This window comes from Alexandromys fortis, unplaced genomic scaffold, assembly GCF_014885135.2.
Source record: "Alexandromys fortis isolate MF-2015 unplaced genomic scaffold, M_Fortis_MF-2015_v1.1 scaffold_14, whole genome shotgun sequence".
Lineage (NCBI taxonomy): Eukaryota > Metazoa > Chordata > Mammalia > Rodentia > Cricetidae > Alexandromys > Alexandromys fortis.
Window position 1 is genome coordinate 4,683,228 of NW_026067910.1, and position 22,716 is coordinate 4,705,943.

Consider the following 22,716-nt stretch of genomic DNA (forward strand, 5'->3'; position numbering starts at 1 on the left):
TTGTATAAAACCCCTGCTAGACCATTCTAAATTTGTTGCATGGTGCCTTAAGGGAGAAATGGTAGTAACTCTAATATTTCTGCTTAAGTGTCTCCTAAAGCTAAGATCCTAACAACAGTAGGTGAACAAGACAACACTTTAGGTGCTAATGGCTATAGAGTATACTGAACCAAAACCTCCAAGGAAGGTGGTCCAAGCTTGGTTAGTGCAAATACAGGAGACCATGTAAAGCCCTGGGTCTCCTAAAAGTCTCCCCTTGCTTCTGACTTCTTGGGACATTCCAGGGATCTAACCCTTCAAGGAGTGGTAGTCAAAGATGGGTGACAGTCATGTCTGGCAGACCAACCTAAAACAGGTACAGCCCCAAATGCTGGGGGGGGTCCCCAAGGTAGGGTTAAAAAAATCCATAACTCCCATAATTCACTCAAAGAGAAAGAAAGAAAGAAAGAAAGAAAGAAAGAAAGAAAGAAAGAAAGAAAGAAAGAAAGAAAGAAAGAGACATGAGGCAGGACAGATAAAAAGGAAACTCACAAAGAATAAGCAAAACTGGTCAAAATAACCTGTCAGTGGACCAAAAGCACAGAAATTAATGATGCGCACTCCCAGCCAATCATAATATGTCAACTCAAATCGCATTGGAATCTTTCAGAGTCTGTGTCATTGCCTCCATGTCTCCTTACTCTCTGCCCACCAGGGATCCTGGGATTGCACAACAGGTAGCAACATGGTACCTTTTCCCAATGAGGCATTCTCATATTGCTTCCTTTGTGTCTGGCTGGTGACTGCATCTCTGCCTTTCCTCTTCCAAGAATACTCCTTGCCCCACCTATACTTCCTGCCTGGAATACAAGCTAATCAGCATTTTATTAAACCAATATGAGTGATCAACCTTTACAGCATACAAGAGCATTATCCCACATCATCTAGGAAATCCAGGAGCAAATGGCATGGAAGTAGATAAGATTGAAATAGGGTTTGCTCCAGGTCATAAACTAAGGTAACCAAAAGGGCTAAACTGGAATTATATGCATTAAGTGTACTATGAACCTAACTAGAACTCCAAACCCTGCAGTCTGGGGATACAATCATTTAACAGTGTCCTTCAAAAATCTAGCATCTTCCCTTAACCTATTGCTTTGTCATCCCTGGGAACTCTTATAAACCCTTTAGCTGTTAACATCCTTCCCTTCCAATGCCTGATCATCATTCCAAATCAGAAAACCATTAGGAATAATTAAAAAAAAAATCAAGCCTCCATTCTCCAAGAGAACCGATCAGATGCCCACCTTTGTCCTCGAATACTATATCTGGGACAAGTAATCACATTTCAGAATATTTCCTGAAGGATTAGATCTAAGGTATGAAGAAAATAAAGGGTGAAGGATGAGCCCAAGCTTGGGGTCTGGACTACAACAGCCCTGGTAAACAGTGTATGAAATGCCATGCATAAGCCTGAATTATTCTCCAACTCTACCCCTACAGAAAGTTCCTGTTCTCTTTATTAAGGTTCTTTAGGCACCAGCTGCTTTTGTTGAGAGCTCAACCCAAAGAGAGTGCTGCTCATTTGTGAGCACTGGGCATTTATAAACCGAAACTGGTTAAAAGAATAAATTATCTAAGCTAGTTACTGAAATTGGGGGAATAAAAAGAAACATGTGCAAATACTCAGAGGTTATGAAAATTAATGATAAAGATATAAAAAAACCAAAAGGATGAATACACTTCAATATTTTCCACCCCTATTGTGCATACATGTTTGGGCCCACTATCAAACATTCCCATGCATGGAAAAAGAAGAAAAATGACACCTTCCTAGCTTCATCAAACCTTGAACAAGTGAACAGTTCCCCCACTATTGTTCTTTTTATATATTCTAATTGAATAAGGTCTAAGGAAAAGTTGAATTCTTAAATCTGTAAAAGAACAAGTATGTGAGAAATTGACATTAATTCTTTCTCTACTTTCCAGAATCCTAACTTACCTGTTAATGTAAGATTCTCTCAATGAATAGCACCTAAAAGCACTTCTACAAAAATCAGTAAAACATACACTGCTCAAGGCCTGTCAGAGACACCCTCAATATGTGGATATATTACCATTCAATGAAGTTTCAACTGCCAGTGAGGGAGATGAGCAAGATATATGGCCAACGTCATCTTAGTCTGGAAGAGGTACCTGTTCCTTCCGTCGTGAAAAATTCCTTCTTTCATGTGATGGAGTTTACCCTGTAAATTAAATCTCTCAAGTAATGGAAGAAATAACCCATGACACTGGTGAGGGAAATTAAATTAGAATCACTAATAGCAGGTCAGCCCAGTCTGAGCAGAGGTGATGGAAGTGACCACATGAATGATAAACAGGTCTTCTTCAGGCTGTGACAAGAGCCTGCCAGGTAGGGTGACAAGCTTTCATCTAGCTGGTGAGCGATTCTCAGTCCAGACACTAGCATGTTTATAATGCTGTTCAACCCCCATCTCCACCAGCCCTTGTAAGCCTTGTGGAGGAGAATGTTCTAATTCCCCTGCAAAGACCATTAGGAAGAGTTAAAAATGAGGCTGGCTGTTTTGAGGGCAAATCAATTTCTCATTGTCTAGAAACCTTTCCGGTCATGGCAGACAACCTTTAGAGACAATAAGAATCACAGAACTATACTTAAATACCTTATTTTCTAAAGTGCTTAAAGGAAACAGAAGCAAAATTGTGCTACAGTCCAATGGTCAAGGTAGCTAAAACAAAAGGAGTTATTCTAACCTTGTTGTTCAGGCCCAGGGGACACATGATTGCCAATCCAGACAACCTGCAAAGGGAGAAAGTTTTTGTGATGTCTTCCTCTTTGGGGCCTCAGCTCTGATTTAACTCCTGACATCCCTGAAGAATCATTGAACTTAGGATATAAACATAATAAGCAAGCCAATAACACTGCAGCTAAACACAGAGCTAAGAACAGGAGAGGCTATGGATCGGTATAATCAGAAAATCACTGATGTCCAATTTATGTAACATAATCTACTCTATTGAGATATTTTTCCTATAGTCACAGGTTATCAATAGTAGGGGCATAGTAACTGCTACCTTTCAAATAGGGGAATGTTTGCATTGCCTAAAATACTATTACAGGTATCACTTAAAATGTGCGATAATACTGTTCTGTATCAGAGATGATAGTATTGTACTTATTGCATGAAACTTTCACTAAATTTAATGTCCATACAGCCACTGCTCACCACTCTATTGCTTTGGAGAGTAAATACACACCTTTGATTATAATAGTCACTATTTTTAAATACTTTCCTTAAAAATAAAAAGCTAACAAATTGGTATTTTTGTCAGTTGTAGAGTGTCTAGTATGCAGGGACCCCTAGTCCAATAATCCCAACAGTAGGGAGACAGGAAGATTAAGATGTTCATAGTTATTCTCAAATACATGGCAAGCCTTACAATGCCAGCCTGGGAAACGTGAGACACCCAGACCCAGGAAAACAACAAATGAATAAGGAAATCGAAAAGCAGCGTGGAAAAAAGGGTCATTTGTCATCAATTTATTATATACTACTAAAACAAAGTTTATTTGTTACTATGAAAGAAAAATAAAATTATCTTTATTTTTATTTTTGATACCTCAGTCTTTGCATAGTTAGCCAAGAAAGGCATAAGCTTGAGATTCTGGTACCATGTTTCCCAGGTGTATGGAGTCAAGTCAAAACCTGAAGCTTTTGAGGGGAAAATTAATTAAAAAGATGAAACAGTGTGTAATAGAAGGGAAGTCTCACATAATAGCATTTTAGAAAACATATGGCTATAAACCCTTATAGTTCAGAGAGCCAGGACAGATGAGCTCCACATATAACAATAAGTGGCTAAATCATACATTAGGCAATGAGTTCTGCTCTTAGCCACTTACTAACTTGCTATGTTACAGAATCTTGATATTTGATTCTCAGAGTATGTTTTAATCAACAAAAAGAAACTTTCTAAAAACAATCCCTGAATTGACTTAGACTTTTGCATAGGTCACATTGGGTAAACTGGAAAAATGCGTTCATTTTAGAGCTGATGCTATTATTAGCAATAAGCAAACCAGAGTTGCAAGTGATAACAATATGAAATATATATTATGAAATATAAATGGGCCCGTATTTTGTCCCAAATATGCACACAGTCACGAAAAGCTGCCCAAATCCAGCCAGCTGGTTCTTATGCTTTAACCAAACAATGGAAGAAAGGAGTTCCCGTTTAGATAAGGATAACAGTATTTCTTTGAATTATTCATTTTCTATTACTCTTCTATTTTTTTCAAAATAAAAAAACTGAGAATGGAGATCTTACACAGTATGATTTTCTTAGAATAGCATGTCTCGCCTTTCATGTGCGAAAAAAAAAAATCTGTGAGTCTGAAGTATAAGGCCAAACCAAATTAGGAATACTAAAATAATGTAAAACTGTAGAAGATAAGGTCTTTGATCTAGTCTTATGTTTTCTTTGTCTATTAATCCTACCCCCTTAAACAAAACAAGACTGACTAAACTTAACTATCTCATATCTCACCTTAAATTTTTGCTGATAATTTGAAGTCAAATGTTTGTAAATTTATTACTGCTAAATGTAGAGTATACCAATTCTAGTAAAAATACAAAATTAACAATAATGTTAAAGATCAATGCCTCAAAATTTCAATTAGCCTTTTATATAATGCATAGGCTATATATTTAGTCAAAAAAAACCCCACAATCTATTGTAAGACTAAGACAGATAAATCATTTGATCTTTCCTTCATATGAATTAGGCATCATTTAAAAGACTAGCTGACAGATTTAACAGCAAAGAATCATGGGGTCCAGACAGGCTGTGTTAGTGAGAAGTTAAGTAAGAGCAGCAATAAGGAATAGACAAGGTAGCATTCTGTTCAGATGGCTGTTGCTGTACAGTAACAGGAGTCCAAACAAAAAATACAGTACAGGATTTTCAATTTCTTCCCACAAGTATAAATTTAGTAAAATGATTATTTTGGGGAGGCATAATTTATGGGCAACCTATTTGTAATGTGGACTATTTTCCACTTGGCACTAAATGCAAGCATTTTAAATTACTTTATTCTTGTCTTTTGACCCTGTTGACACATATATAGACTGCCCAAATAGATTTCTACACATCTTATCTTCCATTAGACAAAGACTAATTTTTGATATGAACAATATATGATCATATAACACTTTTATCTTTATTAATTAGTACATTACTTGCATTCTTTGAAAAATAGGACTGATTTCACAAATAAAAATATCTAAATAAATCTCTGTTGACTATTTCTGAGTTATCCCCAAAGAGGTAAAGTTTAAGCACTTCTTTTGAGAATTTTTAAATAATTAAACCCAATTAAATATTAGCATTTGCTTATTTTTTCCAGACACAAAACTGCCACCATTATGTGAGTTTTTGTTTCCTTAATCACTAATTTCGATTTTGAATACAATTGTCAATTCATAGGAGATCATGTAACCCAGAGGGCCTTACCATTATGTGTATAACCTTGTAAAAAGGAACTTCTTGTCACATAAAGCAGTCAATCTAACTTTATGACCATTCTTTTTGCTTGTTATTATTTGATTTTTTTTCTTTGATGCAGTCAATGTCCTCCTAAAAACCAAACCCAATATGATATATTTACACTTGTAGGTCTCAATTGCAAATCTTGATTTAAGAAGAGAGATGAACAGAGAGAGAAGAGGGCAGGAATGGACATTGAAAGGAACAAAGAATGATTGTTGTGTAATACTTATTATCTCACATGGTTATTACAGGTCTCACAACTTAATGTTTACAAAATAGAAACCCTGGAAAACCAGTGGCAAGACTCCATGTGACAGCCAGAGAACCACATGAGCCAAGTACATAAGTCTCAGACCCTAAACAGATGCCCAGAGTCAGAATCACAGTTGCCAGAGATCAAAAAGAAGAGAACCCTGTTTCTAAGAGAAAAAAAAAAAAACTGTTTCTTCCTTCACCTCCCTTTTTATTCTGCTCAGGTCATCAGTGGATTAATATCATTCGTCTGCTCTGGTGTCCTTGAGCTGACTCTTAACTAATGATTACAATGCTAATATCTTCTGCAAATACCCTGGTAGACACACCCAAAACTGATGCCTTATCAGTTATTTAAACATGTGAAAACCCATCCACTTTGGCACATGAAAAAAAAAAAAACCTGATTATTCAATATAATGATTTGATGTCACAGACAAGAAATTGAGTTTACAGGACAGCCCTTCCTGTATTCCTCTGTGGACAATAAAGAATTTCCATGTAGTAACTATTATACACAAATCCTTGTTCCAAGGACAGGGACAGGGGCAGTAGGGGACCTGGTTTTAGGATGGTGACATATTCTGAGGCAAACAAAACACAAATGAGAAATAGAAAACTTGGTGATGCAATTAATAGAGCATCATTGGTCACTTGGGTTGGGGTCATCAAAGTCCTCTCCAAAGATACAGACACTGAGTCCTGCAGGACCCAAGAGAGAAAAGGTGAAAAAGAAGGAGTGGAGGAGGGAGGCATAGGAAGAGATGGGCAGAGTAGAAAGAAAATAATAGGAGTAAAGAAAAAAAACATGGAGGAAACCTCATGAACAGTTTAGACAGAGAACAGCTAACATGTCTAGAGTGGCTGGAAAGAAGAGGTTGTTAGGACATACAACTGAGACATGGGCTTATTCTAGTTTTCATGGGGCTGTGTCACGCATTGATTGAGTTTGTGTTTCTTCTAAGTATAGGTGGTTAATTTGCATGACCTGACATCTGTTTCAAGGGGTCCCTCTGCTGATGTCTTAGCAGAAAATCCATGGGGAGACAGAAACACAGCCAGAGACTGAGTATTGCAAGGTGCAATGACAGGTTGGCAGACAAGGGGACAGAAGTAGATGGGGTACCTTTTGGCAAATAGAAAGCACTTCTTGCTAAAGATCTGAATGAGGGAAGTGAGAGGCAATAGAAATATAGATTTCTCATAGATTATTTTTCTTGAGAAACTCATCACCACTTCCACTATGATTTGGCAGATTTTCATCATCATACCAAATGCTTGAAACAGCTACTTGCAAGGAAAGATGTTTATTTAATTCACAGTTCTGCAAGTTCGAAGTCTAAACAACATAGTGCAAGGTCTGTGATAAGGGCTGCCTCTTGGCTGTGCCACCTCATAGCCTGACATCAATGGCCGGGGTGAGTTTTAGGATAACTACAAGCGAACGGCGCTCTACATCCTCAATTTGTTCCTTTTATATAAAAGTTCTCTCTCTATAGAACTACCAAAGTTTGCCCAACGATTTGTGGAAGTCCAATCTCCCATGGAGTCCATCACCTCTCAGCTTCTCATTTCTATATGAACCCTGCATGTGTAGGCATTTAAACCATAGACAAACCATAGAAGTAGGTAACACTATTTACTAAAATGGAAAAATAGGGAGAAACCAGTTTAGGTTAAGGAAAGTAAGTAAAGAGTTCTGCTTTGAAACCAATCAAGCCTACAGTGCCTTGTATACATCAAGGAAGAAGAGGGCATTAGATAATGATTCTGGAGTGGTCAGTTCATGTTGCGGTCAGGGTATTGATCTGGAAATAGTCACCAGTATTATAAAGATAATAAATAAATTGGCCAGAATGATGTTACCTAGAAACAATGGATAGTTAAATTTCAAAGCAGGATTCAAGCAAAGATCTATGGTCAGGTCTTGAAGTAAACTTAGCCATGCAAAAAGAAGAACAAGTTAGGGGATTTGACAAAGAATGTGGAATGGAAACACCATCAATGGAAGCCAGAAAAAGAAGAGGTCCTAGGAGAAGGAAGTGCCCTGGTTTGATGAATGCTGCTGAGGTTCAGTGTGGTGGGTAAAGTCAGAGAAAATGACCATGGATGTTGGCAGCTAGTCATTCCCCCAAGAACAAAATTAGTTGGTGATGGGTTAGCTAAACTCCTCAACTTGACCAAATTCAGATTATTTGGCTCACTGTCGTCTCTGAACTTTTCACATCATTACATTTACTTCATACAAATAATTGTAATCATAAATCTTTTCATCTTTCTTGAGATTTTTTTAAGATATAAGTCTTTTTAGGTGGATATAAATGAAATAGCCCATACTGGGGGAGACAGAGACCCAGCTGGATATCTCTTAGCATTAAGAGCTTGAGATAATGGAGCACACCAAGAAAGGGACTCCCTCTAAATGAACATGATCAAAGCACATATGACTCACAGGTACTGAAGCAGCATGCACAAGGACTGTACTGGTCTGCACCAGGTTCACTTTCTAAACATTATGGCTTCCAATTTACTGTTTTTATGGGATTCCTGTGTGTGTGTGAGTGAGTGAGTGAGTCTCTCTGACTTTTGAGTCCTTTCTTGGGCTCTTTTTTTAAAGTTGTTTGTTTTGTTAAAATTTGATACGTTTATTTTTGTTTATTTTATTTTACTCTTATTTCTTCGAAGCCTATTTGTTTTCTAATGAGAGACAGAAATGGGGTGGATCCAGATGAAAGGAGAGGAGGGGAAGAGCTGGTTGGAGTAGAGGGAGTAGAAACTGCAATCAGGATATATTATGTGATAAAAATAATAAAATAAACATAAGAGCCTGTAGTTTTTATGTGATACCTCTGAAGGAAAAATTCACTAATGCCCAATATGACACATAGTCAATACAGGTTTACTTTTTTAAGAAAACCAAATCACAAGTTTCCATTGTATGCTGTAACATGGGTGAGGCAGTGCTTACTAAACATTTGTGTTCAAACAGAAATGGGCTAAGCATAAACCATGCTATAAACTACTGAAATTCAAAAGAAAGGGATGTGAGTCATCAAAGTTCTTTCCACCTCCAAAGGAAAAAAAAAAAGATGGAGGGAGGGAGAGAGGGACCCAGGGCTGCTGAAGCCATGGAGCCCTGGTGAAATCAGCAAGGTTAAGAAGAATCCTGGCTATGACAGAGTGTTAGTGCCGGAGAGAGGACTGAGTGAATGACCCCACACACAATTTAAAATAACTAAATGGACTGAGTTAGAGTCTTACTTTGCACAGGCTTGATATCACAGGAAAGAGTAGAGAGAAGATCAAAGCAATAATTTGTATAGAATAGGTGGAATAGGCTTGAGTCAAAAACTAACTTGTATTCTAAGAATATTGATACTTTTCCCACCCTGAGAGTAACTAATCCATTTTAAATTATATAAAGTTTATTACAATATACAGAGTGCATCACTGCTCTTTACTTAATGCTCCTTATCAACTAAAGTGAGATTGATAATGATAATAATATCTAATAATATTGAGGCATGGGAAGGCACACATGCACATAAGCATACTTGTGTGGAGGTCAGAGGTTAACATCAGGTATATTCCTTCATCATTATCCACCTTATTATTTCACTGAGCCTGGTCTCACTGATCCGGCAAGACAAGTTGACTAGCAACCTCCAGAGATCCTCCTGTGTCTGTCCCCCCAGTATGAAACTTACAAGCCCAGACCATCATGTGTGGGAATTCAAGCTCAGTTCTGCATGTTAATACAGTAAGCAGAGTAATGACTGAGCCATCTTCCCAAATCCTCTCCAAGTTTAAATCTATTTTCTCCAATTTTTCCTACCCAATGGCAAATCCCATTCTAGGTCTGAATTAACACCACTACTTTCCTGTAATATCTAATCAATTCAATCACAAAGGAGCCTACAGTGAAAAAATATCTTGATTAAAACTTAGAAAGCCAGCTCCTTGGTACAAGTAAGGTCGTGTTTTCCTGTGATCATGGGTATCCAAAACGAAAAGTTGGATAGTGCTAAAAATGTAAGGGCACTTACATGCCAGATATGATCATAAGCACTTCCAACAACCAAAGGCATCCTAATATTTTGCCACCTTAAGAAGAGTGCCTGCATGCCTAGAGCATTCTATGCTTGGAAGGCTGCTGCCTAAGAGGAAGTCCCTTTTGATCGCTTGCTTCTCTCACTTCTATTTCACTAATGTTACAGCAAACTGAGTTAGGTGCACAAGGGTGGGGCTATAAAATTAGACCGAGTAAAAGTAAGTGGATAGCTGATTCTGAAGGACCGCAGAAGTCAAAGAACGTGGGTATTTGTGATCTTTAATGAGGATGTGCTGTTGTGATATCTACCAAGGGAATACCGTGGTCTGCCTAGCACCACAGCCAGAACTCCTGACTCCTCCATTTTTACCCATCTGCGTTCAGAGATACAACTTTCTGTCAATAGGTTTTTAACCTTGAATAACGCCAAATAAAGTCCCAGCTGCCATTGTCATCCTTCCTCATTGCTACGTCCAGTCAGTCCCTGGGAGAGTATATTCATTCAGGCCATGTTGATTTCCTGATTTTCCCCCACTTCATAAAACCCACATCATGCTCAATATAGCACTGAGGACATGAAGAAGCACCAAACTCGGTTCTTTGCCTATGATGCTCTACATTCTCACCAAAACAGAGAGATTTCCTGGACTTTGATAGAAAAAAAAAAAAAAAGAACTAGAACTAAGTAGAAATAGAAAAGCATTCTTAAATTTACTAAGACTTAGAAGGTTCATATAAAACCCAGAATTAAACCTCTCAAATCCCTTCTCGAAATTCAACTGATTATCTTCAGGTCTATCTACAGTCATTGGTGTGTGTTTTTATGCTTGGTTTTAATATCTGTTCAAATGAGAGAAAAGAGATCATTTCAGAGTAAAGCCACAAGTGGACTTTGATCTCCTCCCTGTCTTGCTCTCACTAGGTCTCTGGACCTTACAGTGGGAATATTTACCCATTTACAGTGGGATGACCCCTGTGCTGGCTGGGGATGGAGACAAGAGGACTGACTGTACTCACTGAGTAACAGGAAGAAAGGAAGTTCCTAGGGGAACAGGAAAGGTTTTATTTGAAAAATAAGAACCAAAAGGCATTATCCAGTTATTTTGCATGTTATTTGCTTTGCTTAGGGCCAATCTGCAGATTTTAGGAGTATATATTTAGACAATTTTGCCCAGTTATCAGTTGCAAGCTGGTTCACAAGTCAGTGCATTACACTTGATACAAAAAGCTTTTAAAATATTTCTTTGCTATATAATGGTACAACAGTTCCCAATGTTTGTAAAACACCTCTTCAACATAACAGCGGTGTGTGACTTTCTCATCTACACCCTTCACGGGCATTCTCACAAACCATCTGGAAGTCTATTAATATGGAAGTCATGTTCACAGAGCTAGTGATAATACTTGCAGAGTGTGAGAGCATCTCCCCTGAGGGAGCTGGGAAAGCAGGGAAAGAGAGGGAAGAAGGGAGAAAAGGAAGGGAGAAAAGGAAGGGAGAAAAGGAAGGAGAGGGAGGGAGGGAGGATGGAGGGAGGGAGAGATAGAGGGAGAAGAACAGACAGAAATTATAGTGAGCAAAATACACAATCTTTTGTTCAATCAGAACCCAATCTCATCAAAAGCAAACCCCCTCAGAGGTGGTTTAAATTACCCATGTGGATTTTGAAAAGTCACCTGGAACAGTCACAATTACTCTGCAGCAGCATCAGCCAGTCTGTCAGACACTGGCCACTGAATTTTTAAGCATGGCATTCTGCTCCTGAAGGGTGCTGGACTCCACGCCCATTAAGTGCCTGTTTCCATTGAGCCTGCCACTTGGTGTCATTTACAATCACCATCCGGGAGCATTCAAACCATTACTTACACTAATTTCAAATATACTGGGACTTAGTCCAATCTTCAAAATGTACAGTTTCCTAAAAGAACCTCTTAATGTGTCATCAGAAGACTAATCGTCTATAAAAGAATAATTGTGCAGTCCCAGGGCACAGTGCAAGTTTAATCTGAAATAGCAAAGCAAATTTAGCTCTCAAGCATAAAAAAAAAAAAAAAACTGAATGTCTTTTGAGGAAACAAAACCACAACTTTGGAGCAGAATTTGACCCACTGCCTTATCAGAGGTGGATTCTAATGGAAAAATATAACATGGACACGGTGACATATGGGTTTAATTTTTCTACTTTCAATTCCCAAGCTGAATACAAGTATCTGATGCTGTCCCATGTCTGCAAGTACTTAAATGAGCACAACAGGCTTTTCATCTCGTGTAAGCGGCTGTGGAGTCATTTTTTCTGGCCAGTGACAGAAATGAGAAATTCTAGATTTGTGACTGCAAAGTGACAAGTCAAGAAGCCACTTGTCCTCCACGTCCAGTCACATGAATTACATAGCTTTTAGGGCTGGGGTGGGGGCTCTAGTTGAAAGCCTTTAGATGGAGCACATATTCCAATTGCCCAAGACCCCTCAGCTTTCTATTAATTATATTTGCTCAATTACACAGGTAGTGTTGCGTTTGTGATGAATTGGTTTTGGTGGAGGGAGGAATATTTATACAGACTCCAAAATAGAAGTGATATTCAATTACTACCTGTCAAGTCAGGTGAATCACTCTCAACTCTTGGAAGACAACAAAGGCCTTTTCCACACATGAAGGTCTTCCAGCTATGGCTAGAAGCCACACATGCCTAGCTTTTCATAGTTTTTTTTTTTTTTTGGAGCTGTTTTGTTGCTGTTGTAAATAGTGTTTAATGTTTGCATATCCAGCAATCATCTTATGGAGAATTTTTGGAGGAGAAATGTAGAAATGAAAAAATCTACAGTTCTTTCTGTGCAATGGAACCACCGTGAGTTGTGCTGCTGTCTCTCAGTTACTATGCACATTTTCTCTTGAATTTTATGTTTTTGTAGTCATAATCAATGATGTTACATCTTGTTTTTAATTATTGCTTAAGTGATTGAACACTCTATTGCTATGAGTGCTTGAGTTCTGTAAGTGTCCCATGCCACTTCCCAGGCATAGAAAACCAACACAGTTCTATATGATACCTTTTGATTTCAAAATTGCCTTTTTACTATGAATTCCCACAGAGCAGGGACCCCTGACTGCTCTTTGGACTGGAGAGGGAGGGGGAAGGAAGTGGGGGTGTGGGGGGAGGGGGAGGGAAAAGGGAGTTGGGGAGGAGGTGGAAATTTTTAATAAAAAAAAGAATTTTCAGAACCAAGATTACAAATAACTATGAGGCTTTTAATGATTAATAGATTTCTATAAATATGGAAACACTCTCAATGACATGTTTAGAGGGTCACTGTAGACTTTCTGAACCTGGATCATATCATTTCCTAAACATCTCATAATAGACTGTGTAAAGAGGTAAATTACTGAGCTATTGTTTTTTTTAAATTTTACCTTCTTCTACTCTACATTTTTTCCACTGGTTCTCTTTAAATTCGAGGAATTAAAAGTTGAATAAAACTTCTAATGCTAATCAGCCTAACCACTTCATTTAAAAATCTGAAAATTAGAAACCAGAAACATAAAATTATTTGCTAGTAACTTATTGGTTTTGTTTTTGTTTTAAGTTTTATCAGTAGTGTGGTCCAAAATTCCTGTTCATAAATTCCAGCTGATGGGGCTAAGTTCAGGTGAACTTCCATAAGAATGCCTCTTGTTCAGAAGTTCTTAGTCACTCGGTTGCAAAAAAGCAAGCTCCAACCTGCTTATTATGATGATCATAGTAACCTATGCCCAGCTGTTCTTGGCAGTTTCATCTTACTCTAAGATAGCCCATCATTCCAACCTTCAGACAGCTTGTCAAGATTCTGTGTATGCATGTGCATGTGTGTGTGTGGTGTGTACATGTGAGCTTGCATTGTTGTGAGCATCAAAGGACAATCTGTGGACTCAGTTTCCTCATTCTGCCTTTATGTTGGTTCCAGGGATCAAACTCAGATCAAAACCAGGCCTGAACAGTAAAGCACCTTTAACCACTGAGGCATCCCACTAGCCATGTAATTTACTATATTGGATTTCTTGACCCTCCATCACTTTCCTTTATTTCTTTCTTAGCTAATGTCTCAGGAAGTAAACACTGAATACAATACATAAGATGTAGTAGTCTTCCTTCTGCCCAGCACAACCATCCACTCTCATCAATACAAATAACCTAAAACATGCTGGAAGCTCAACTTCTCTGCTGTGTCACCAACTGAGTCTCTTACCTCAGATTTAACAATTATTTACATGGTCATAGATTTCATTACTGTCAGTAGATGGAAAATTACAGCACTGGTTCCATCATCCAGACAGTGTTCTCCTTCAAAACCACCCACCAAGGTGACAAGCTCTGCAAAGCATCCTGGAGCTCCCATTAGCAGAGGCAGAAGAACCAGTGCTCTGGCACGGAGTCCAGCCATCTCCTGGAACCCTTAGGCTCTCAAGGGGAAACGTATCATATCCTCTGGTACTTTCCACTTGGGTAACAGCAGAAAAAAAGTTGGCACAAATAAATAGTTTGGGAACAGAAATAACATTCCTTGCCAGTCTTTAGCATTTAAATCTTGTTAATGAACTGCTGCTTCCTTTTAATGACAAAGAAAAAAAAAAAAGAATGTTACCTCAAGTACATTGACCAATCTTGCCCCAGCCCTTTGCACTTTCCATGAACCTCCTCACAGACCCAATCTACTGGCAGGACAGTTTAGTTCATAGGACACCTGAAGTAATGAATACTTTGTTCTAATGAACCTCTGAAAATGTATTCAAGTTCCTATTCCTTGCCTTTCACCTCATTCTCAATACCTTAAATAATACTCTGACCTGTCAAAACCCAACATATTCTTCCTGCTTGCTGCACAATGCTGGATTTAAAAAAAATCACAGAAATAGCTTTTAGTTTAATTTAATTTTTATTGTGTCTGTGTGTGGTATGTTTATAGCATCTTTATTAGGAGGAGACTAGTCTCCTGTTGTTATTTAAATGTAAGACAATTTTCTTACAAACTCTAACCAATATAATTTTTCATACAAGTTTCAGGCAACATAATACAAGTTGGAATTCATTTCATTGGTAAAGGATGGTAGTTCAAAGGCATGTTTCACCTGCATTTCCAGATCTTACAACTGTATCACCTACTAGCAACCCAAACTTCAAGGGCACATTGGAAAGAAAAGCAGAAAGGAGAAGAGAGAGAGAGAGAGAGAGAGAGAGAGAGAGAGAGAGAGAGAGAGAGAGAGAGAGATTCTTATATTAAATCCATGCTCATGAGCCCCTTTGGTCCTGACAGCAACGTGATCTCATGACACTATGACATCTCTCTTATCCTTCTGACCCAGAAAATGTTGCATACCTTATGTTTTCTGTAAATATACAAAAACCTATTCTTGTATCCCAAATTACAAATGATAATTTTACTTCATCCTTTTACTGGGAAAATGAAAACAGTCTAATAACAAAACAAGTACACCTACATCTGGCTTTCTCTTTCACTTAGGTTCCTTTACTAGAAGAAAAGTAGCTTTTCAAATATAACTCCTTCATGTCACTACAAAAATGTTGTTTTTAGACTACTTCTCTTCTTACTGAAGGCTGTCTTCTTTAGTCCTCTCAAGCACTTCTATCACTTGCAAAATTGTGGCTGTATCAGCAGGTTCTAGAACAGCAATTGTGGACATTATTGGGGTGTGATACTTGGCTGGGGGCAGAAGTCTGAGTTCAATGCCATAACTACTTCAGGCTGGCCTGGAACTCACTATGTAGGCCAGTTAGTCTCAAACCTAAAGCTACACTTGCTTCAGTGTTTTGATTATACGCATGCTAATTGATGTTATGGTTTATGATCACTTAGTTAATGGTTATGTCTGTTATATATCTGGCTTTATATATTGCTCTTTGAAAGTATCCATAAATATTTTTAAAAATGTGTAACTGCTCTTCATACTTTTCTGTTGAGAAGTAATATATCATGAAAGCATTTTTATGTTAATTTAAGTTGTTAAACACATATTTTATATATTTCTTGATGTTAATCCCTAATGTGGTAAATATTAGAAGCTAGTGCATATGTGGACAAAAACTTCTTTGTGATTCCCATAATTTCTAGGAATATCGTTACTTGAATCCAAAATGTTTGAAAGATTACCTGACCCTCCCTTCCAACTGAAACTTTCTTTGCTTTTACAACATAACACTCTGATCATTTTGGTTATAATTCAATTTTCTTACTCTTTTCCCTTTTCTTTATGCTGTACCCTTCTTGTTTATCAGTTCTATGCATAGTAGACAACTATTAGATTGCCTGTCCTCTCATATGTTCTGACCAATTAGACTGGTTGTTATCATAGCTTTATATTCCCCCTCTGTATGTGTAACTCTCAAATGCATTTGTTCAATGAATTGACCTCTAATTTTTCACCACAAATCACATTGCAGTGTCTAAAAACTATCATGTTCCGTGTTTGATGCTTGATTCTACCTCCCAGGACCAGTCCAGTCCTCCTCTGAATTTTCTTAAATAATTCCTTCAAATCAAAGAAATGGGGATTATCTTTTTTTAACCATTCCCTTCTATTTTCAATCTGGGGGGGGAAAGTGTTTTACTATTCTTCTGAAATATTATGAAAAATATTCTTACTTTTTCCCATGACACTGATTCTAGTCCTTGTCATTTCTGACGTAGCCCTCAATGGTAGCCTGCAACCTGGTCTCCAAACTTTCACTCTTGTCTCACTCCAATCCATTTGAAAATGGTAACTTCATAGTTTGTTATTGTGGTTCCTTTATCCCCAGTCGCTTCTATGTGATTATAAAGCATGAGGGCAGGGCTCCTGTCTGGTTTTACTGTTTTATTTTCTTACTGATAATTCTGAAGGTCTTAGTAACATGTCTGGGCCTGTAACCTACCCCAACTGTTTCCTTATGTGCTCATAGTGTTAGAAGACTCCTACAGTGCCCCAGGCAATATGGGTTAGATATGCAAGAACTGTATGTTCCTCACATGGTCCTGATTTCCGTCAGCCTTAGGAGAAATGTGGAATTTAAAGTGTATGGGAAACAGCCATTTAGCTCGGAGACTTGGTCATGGCAGGAGACCCAAGCAGAGCATACATGATCCATGGCACTCTTGGGCAGTGTTGAGCTCTGTCCACTTCCACTGGATCTCTTCATCAACTCCCTGTGTCCTGAGAATTCGCTGAGCAGCACTCCTTGACCCCGCAATCCCCAGTCACCTGCACCAATAAAGTTGACAATGGCAAGAAATAGAACAGGAGAGACCTTATTCTTACTTCCATGCTCTCTAGCCTGTCTTCACCCTCCTTTCCATCAGTCTTTCCAGTCCAGAATAAACTCGTTACTCTATAAACTGTCTTGGTCATAGTGGTTTTGCCAAAACAATGGAAAACAACTGAGGACAGAGGTGAAGAACCTCACATGACCAACTTATCAGCACTGACATTACCAATACCTTTAAACAAGGTGGATACTGGACAGAGAAAGAGAAAGTCTTAAACATCTGCCAGATGCAGATTTTCTGAGCCCTTTCACCCTTTGTTTAATCTCGGCTGTGGGAGAGGGGTCTGAGTAAGAGTCCAAAGTTCAAGTCTAGAAGAAAACTTCCTATGTCGCCAGAGCCTAAATATTTTTTAAATTCTTCTTGACAGTAAAAATTCCAAAAATATTTATCTCTTTATTTTTTTACAAGCCTATTAAGTCTATTAAATTGGTAAACATGTAAGAGGAGAAAGAATCTAAGTTGGAGACACTTTTGTAATATTTGACCAGCTTCCTTTGATGCTAAATTCAGAACTGCAAAATGAACTATAAAATCTGATATAGAACCCGAGAGCTTTTAATGCCAAACTCTGCTTGTTCTCTGAAATAGCCTTTGCACGTCCACATAAGGGATGGGACGTTGCAGCTTCCAGTTGGGCCGAAAACTGGCAGATATAAGCAACCCACAAGCCTTTGCTAGTCCCTGTAAGAAGAAGCTGTTGACTGAGTTCAAAGTCTCTGTACCTACTCACAGCAGCAGCGATTATTTGCTCCCATATTTAGCTGTGTCTGTGTACAGACTAAGGCCTCGCCGGACCAGCTATATATTCGCTGGAAAGATTTAATGGGAGGACTCTGCTGCTGACAGCTCTATTTGTGGTCCAGACACCCTCCCTGAGTTGATGAAGGTCTGGGGCTCAGAGTCCAGTGCAATCTTTTTATATCTTATCCATCAACTTCTCTGAACTCCCTTCTGTGAATTCAAGGAAGACTTAATAGTAGTGTTCCCAGAAATAAGATCAAATTTTACATCTTCCTGATATTGTATCATATTTTGGTATCACCTTAATAGCAACAATACTACTTTAAAGTCTGCAACATTTCTACCAGGAAGCGTGCATGAATATACACATCCAATTTCAGAATTTCTCCCTTCTTTTGCCTCCTCTGAGATAAGCAAGAAAAAAAGATCTGTTTTCTAAACACTCTGATATCACAAATGCCTGCCCTAAATACCCACAGAGATTCAGAGAGAACGATCCAAAATTCTTCACTCTTACAGGCAGTCTTTCCACACTCGAGTGTTGTTGTGCAATGAATTCTTTCCATTCCCTCCCTAGTAATAAGTTGTAATAATCACCAATACTAGCACTTACAGAGAGCTCTGCAGTTGACATCATCTTCCTACAGCTGCTCTGTCAGCAGCCATGGGAGGGTCGACAAGATGTATTTGCCTCTGTGTGGTCTGGATGTAAAGATAGCATGAAAGGAAGCATGAGCCGGAGGAAACTCATCTTCAAAGTTTTAACGTTTGTGGAGGCATCTCTTTAATGTACTCAAGGGCAAGGACATGTTGATTTCATATTGCATGGAAATTTTACCAGAAGCTGTGATTTTCATCATCAAAAGGGGGTTATAGAACACGTGATCTCTCAAGCTCAGAACTGAGTATACTCTTTACAAGAGAAGTACAAAATAGACTCCCACTTACTCAAGTCCCAGATGAAAAAAATTAACAGATAACATACAGAGCAAGATGAACAGGCAAAACACAAGTGAATATATAAGAGAAGCGGGGTTTGACGAGAGTGAACACCTGCATGGAGCTGGAATCTAGTTAAGATTTGAGTTGGGGATTCCAGGAAGTTCAAATCCACATCAGACACCATCTGCATGACCTTCACAAGTTTATGAGTTTATTTCCATCCTCTGAACAGCAGCTTCTACACGTGCAAGAAAATGAGGCTAAAGACACCCACTTTTCAAATCACTTTATTTCAATATGTGTTAGTTACACAAGTAATGCACTTGCTGTGGTATTTTCATGGTCACTCTTACAATCAGATTATAAGAATTTCCTCACTTAATAATTATGTGAGCTGTCTGGCAGGCAATGACTGTTATTAATAGCAATACCTAAGGAAAAAAAACATGTCTAAAACCACAGACAGGCAAAATCTTCAGCAATACAGAAAAAAATTACTGTCATGGTTTTTCTAGATATTAGAGATGATTTCAGTTGAAAAGACAAGTAAAAATGTTAACGAATATCATTAGGTGCCACAAAAGGTTGACGGACATTTAAAAGATGTTTCATTTAAAAGATGTTTTTAAAAATTTGGAGCACAGAAAAGAGTGATTGCAAAGATCTACAAACCAAAGAGCCAAGTAGGGAAGAAACTCGAGAAAAAACGTTGTGTTTTGGACACACAAATGCCACGGTCTTTCCTGTGCACATAGATGGAAGTATTCTGAGAACATTCACTGAATTAAATGAGCCATCACTTTAGTTGATGGGGGATTGACTTGAGATTCTGAATTAAGCAGTACTAGAAGTCAAATTTGTTCAACAAACATACCGTATTCACAATTTTTGTCACCATAGAAATGTTTTTCAAGGGTCTGTACAAATAGACAAGTCTGTAGTTTGTTGTTTAACTATAAGAAACTAAATTCAATCTCCATAACCCAAGAGAAAGTCAGGCATGACAGTGTACACCCGCCATCTCAGCACTGGTGAACCTCAGACAAGAGGATCCCTGGGCTCTCTGGGGTCTCCCCTCAGTCAGTTCAGTCAGTTATTTCTAGGTCATGTGATAAACTCTCAAAAATTTATTAATTAAAAAGAAAAAAAAAAACTAAGGTGAACAGTCACTGAGGAAGGACACCAAGGTTGATCTCTGCCTTCCATGTGCATCTGGTAACATACACAAACACACACAGTCATACACACACACACACACACACACACACACACACACACATACACACACACTTTGTTTTAATGAAATCCTCTCAAAGACTGAGAAGAGCCATGCGATTTTCCTGGGCTTCCCACTGGGAGGGGTTTGGGCAAGAGTGATCTTTGTGTTTCCTAAGTGATCACACCACAGGTATTGTTTCTGTGGAATTTGGAAGGAAGAATGTTTGACTGATTCAGCAGGCCCTTAGTGTAGGTTTATTTTTCTATAACACTGCATAGTCAGAAATGGTAACCCTGCTACTCAGTGAGGCCACTAACCCATTGGATAAAGCTTACAGGTCATCCCAGGGACACTTAATAATACCTAATACAAACAATGTCTTTTTATCATTCATTGAGCATTTTTCAGGGACCACACTAAGCCTTTTAATGATATAGGCTTATTTGTGACGACTCTGCAAGATAAAAAGCATTGTTCCATTTTAATATATGATAGAATTGCAGCTCAGATTCAAAAGCAGCTTTCCATGATGGCATTTACCAGATATTATGCCATCCCAAGTCTTTACTACTCTATATCTCTGTCTGTCTCTTTTCTCACTCTCTCCCCCTCCCTCTCTTATTCTGTCCCTCCCTCTCTTTCCCTCCCTCCCTCACATGACTACATATGTGCATATGCGTTATGTGTTACATATCCTTGAATATTTACATCTGTACACTATATTTTTATATTATATCATAGCAACCACATGAATTAAGTCAATTTATCACTACTTTACAAATGTGGGAAAGTACAGGTCTATAGTTAATTTGATTAAATTCACTTAGTCAATAAACAAGAGAGCTGGTTTGTCTGCATTTACTGAATCCACTCTTAGCAAGTATGCCAAAATCTGTCCCTGTGAACAAGTATTGCCCTTCCTTGATTGCCTCATAAGTCCTGGCTTCTATCTGCCTGTTGCTAATAGTTTAGCTTAAACTTTGAGCGGTCCCTGCCCAGAAAACTATCCCTGCTCACAGACAGGCTGATGTGGGAGTGATTTCTTATTAATAAAGAAACTGCCTAGGCCCATTTGATAGGCCAACCCTTAGGTAGGCGGAGAAAACAGAACAGGATGCTGGGAAAAAGAAGCTGAGTGAGGAGTCGCCATGATTCTCCCGCTCCAGACAGACGCAGGTTAAGATCCTCCCTGGTAAGCCAGCTCGTGGGCTACACAGAATATTAGAAATGGGTTAGAACAATATGTAAGAGCTAGCCAATAAGAGGCTACAGATAACGGGCCAGGCAGTGTTTAAAAGAATACAGTTTCCGTGTAATTAGTTCGGGCATAAGCTAGCCATGCGGGCGGCCAGGTGCCAGGGACGCAGCCCAGCCGCTCCTATTACAACAGACAGGCTGCTCCATGGTTTCCTCATGGCAGCTGCATTCCAGTGCAAAACAACCCCAGACTATCAACACACTACATGCCCAGCAAAATCTTTTCCCTGACTTCCCAAAATGCATCTCCCTGAGTGGGCCTATAGTAGTCACCACATGGCATTACTGCTTATTCTTCACGGGCAGCTTCTGGCTCCTCAAATGGTGTCCAAATAGTGAGTTTTGTTTTATTTTCTTCACTTTATTTGTTTGGGGTGAAGGTTAGAAGTCTCCTATGTGTCCCATAAAGGCCTAGAACTCTTGTACTCAAACGAACTTCCTGCCTCAGAGAGCCCTTTATAGAGACCACAGGCACATCCCCCCATACCTGTTGACTCAAGTGTGCCTTCCTTGACTAAGTTCCTGCCCTGCCTATCTATCATTGCCAACACTATCATGGGAAACACTTTACCTTTTCTGCCTTAGTTTTCCTTTAAATTTAAAGTCGCACTTTCCAGCACTGAAATACCTACGTTAGTAAAGATAACATATGCAACATAACAATAAATTAGTCTCTAGTTTAAACATAAACTGAGGAGTTCACAAATCTTACATAACACAGATTTAAAACATATGATAGAAGACACAGTAAGGCCATATCACACAAGCACATTATGCAGAAGTATCAATGCCGCTGATGTTGATGGATGACCCAGCACAGCACAAATAGCAAATTACCATTTGAATGTCAAATCTTGAGCTTCCAAGGCAAAAGCTATCAGTTCTCTAACTAGTGTGAATGACCCCAGTCTGCACATCAGGCTCTTGAGTAAGTTATCATTCCACACTGCTGGGCTCACAAAGAGCCTCAAGGTTGCTCCATGCCCCACAGAGCACAAAATATCTCGCTGATTATCACCCTGTGACAGATTTAACATTTTTAAGTGCAATTTCTAACACCCAACATGAATCTTCACTTTTAAATTTACTAATATAATCAGAGACACCTAGCCCCACAGGGATCTTCAGAGGTCATGCAGTAGATTCCTGACCTGCAGGCAGATCCACACGTACCCTCTCTGACACATGAAGGTCTCCTGCCCTTGGAAGACTCTACAGCCAGGAGAGAGCCTAGCAAGTTCTCTCCACGCCCATGAGTGTGAACAGCCCTCACTGTCGTGAAGTATTTTCCTCCTTTAAGTCCCACAGTGCTGCCCATTCTGCACATTGTTACAAAATGATGTGCGACCTGCCACTTGATGGTGTTTAGCCTTTCTTCTTTCGGTGTTTTACGGAGCAGTCATTTTCATATTTTAAT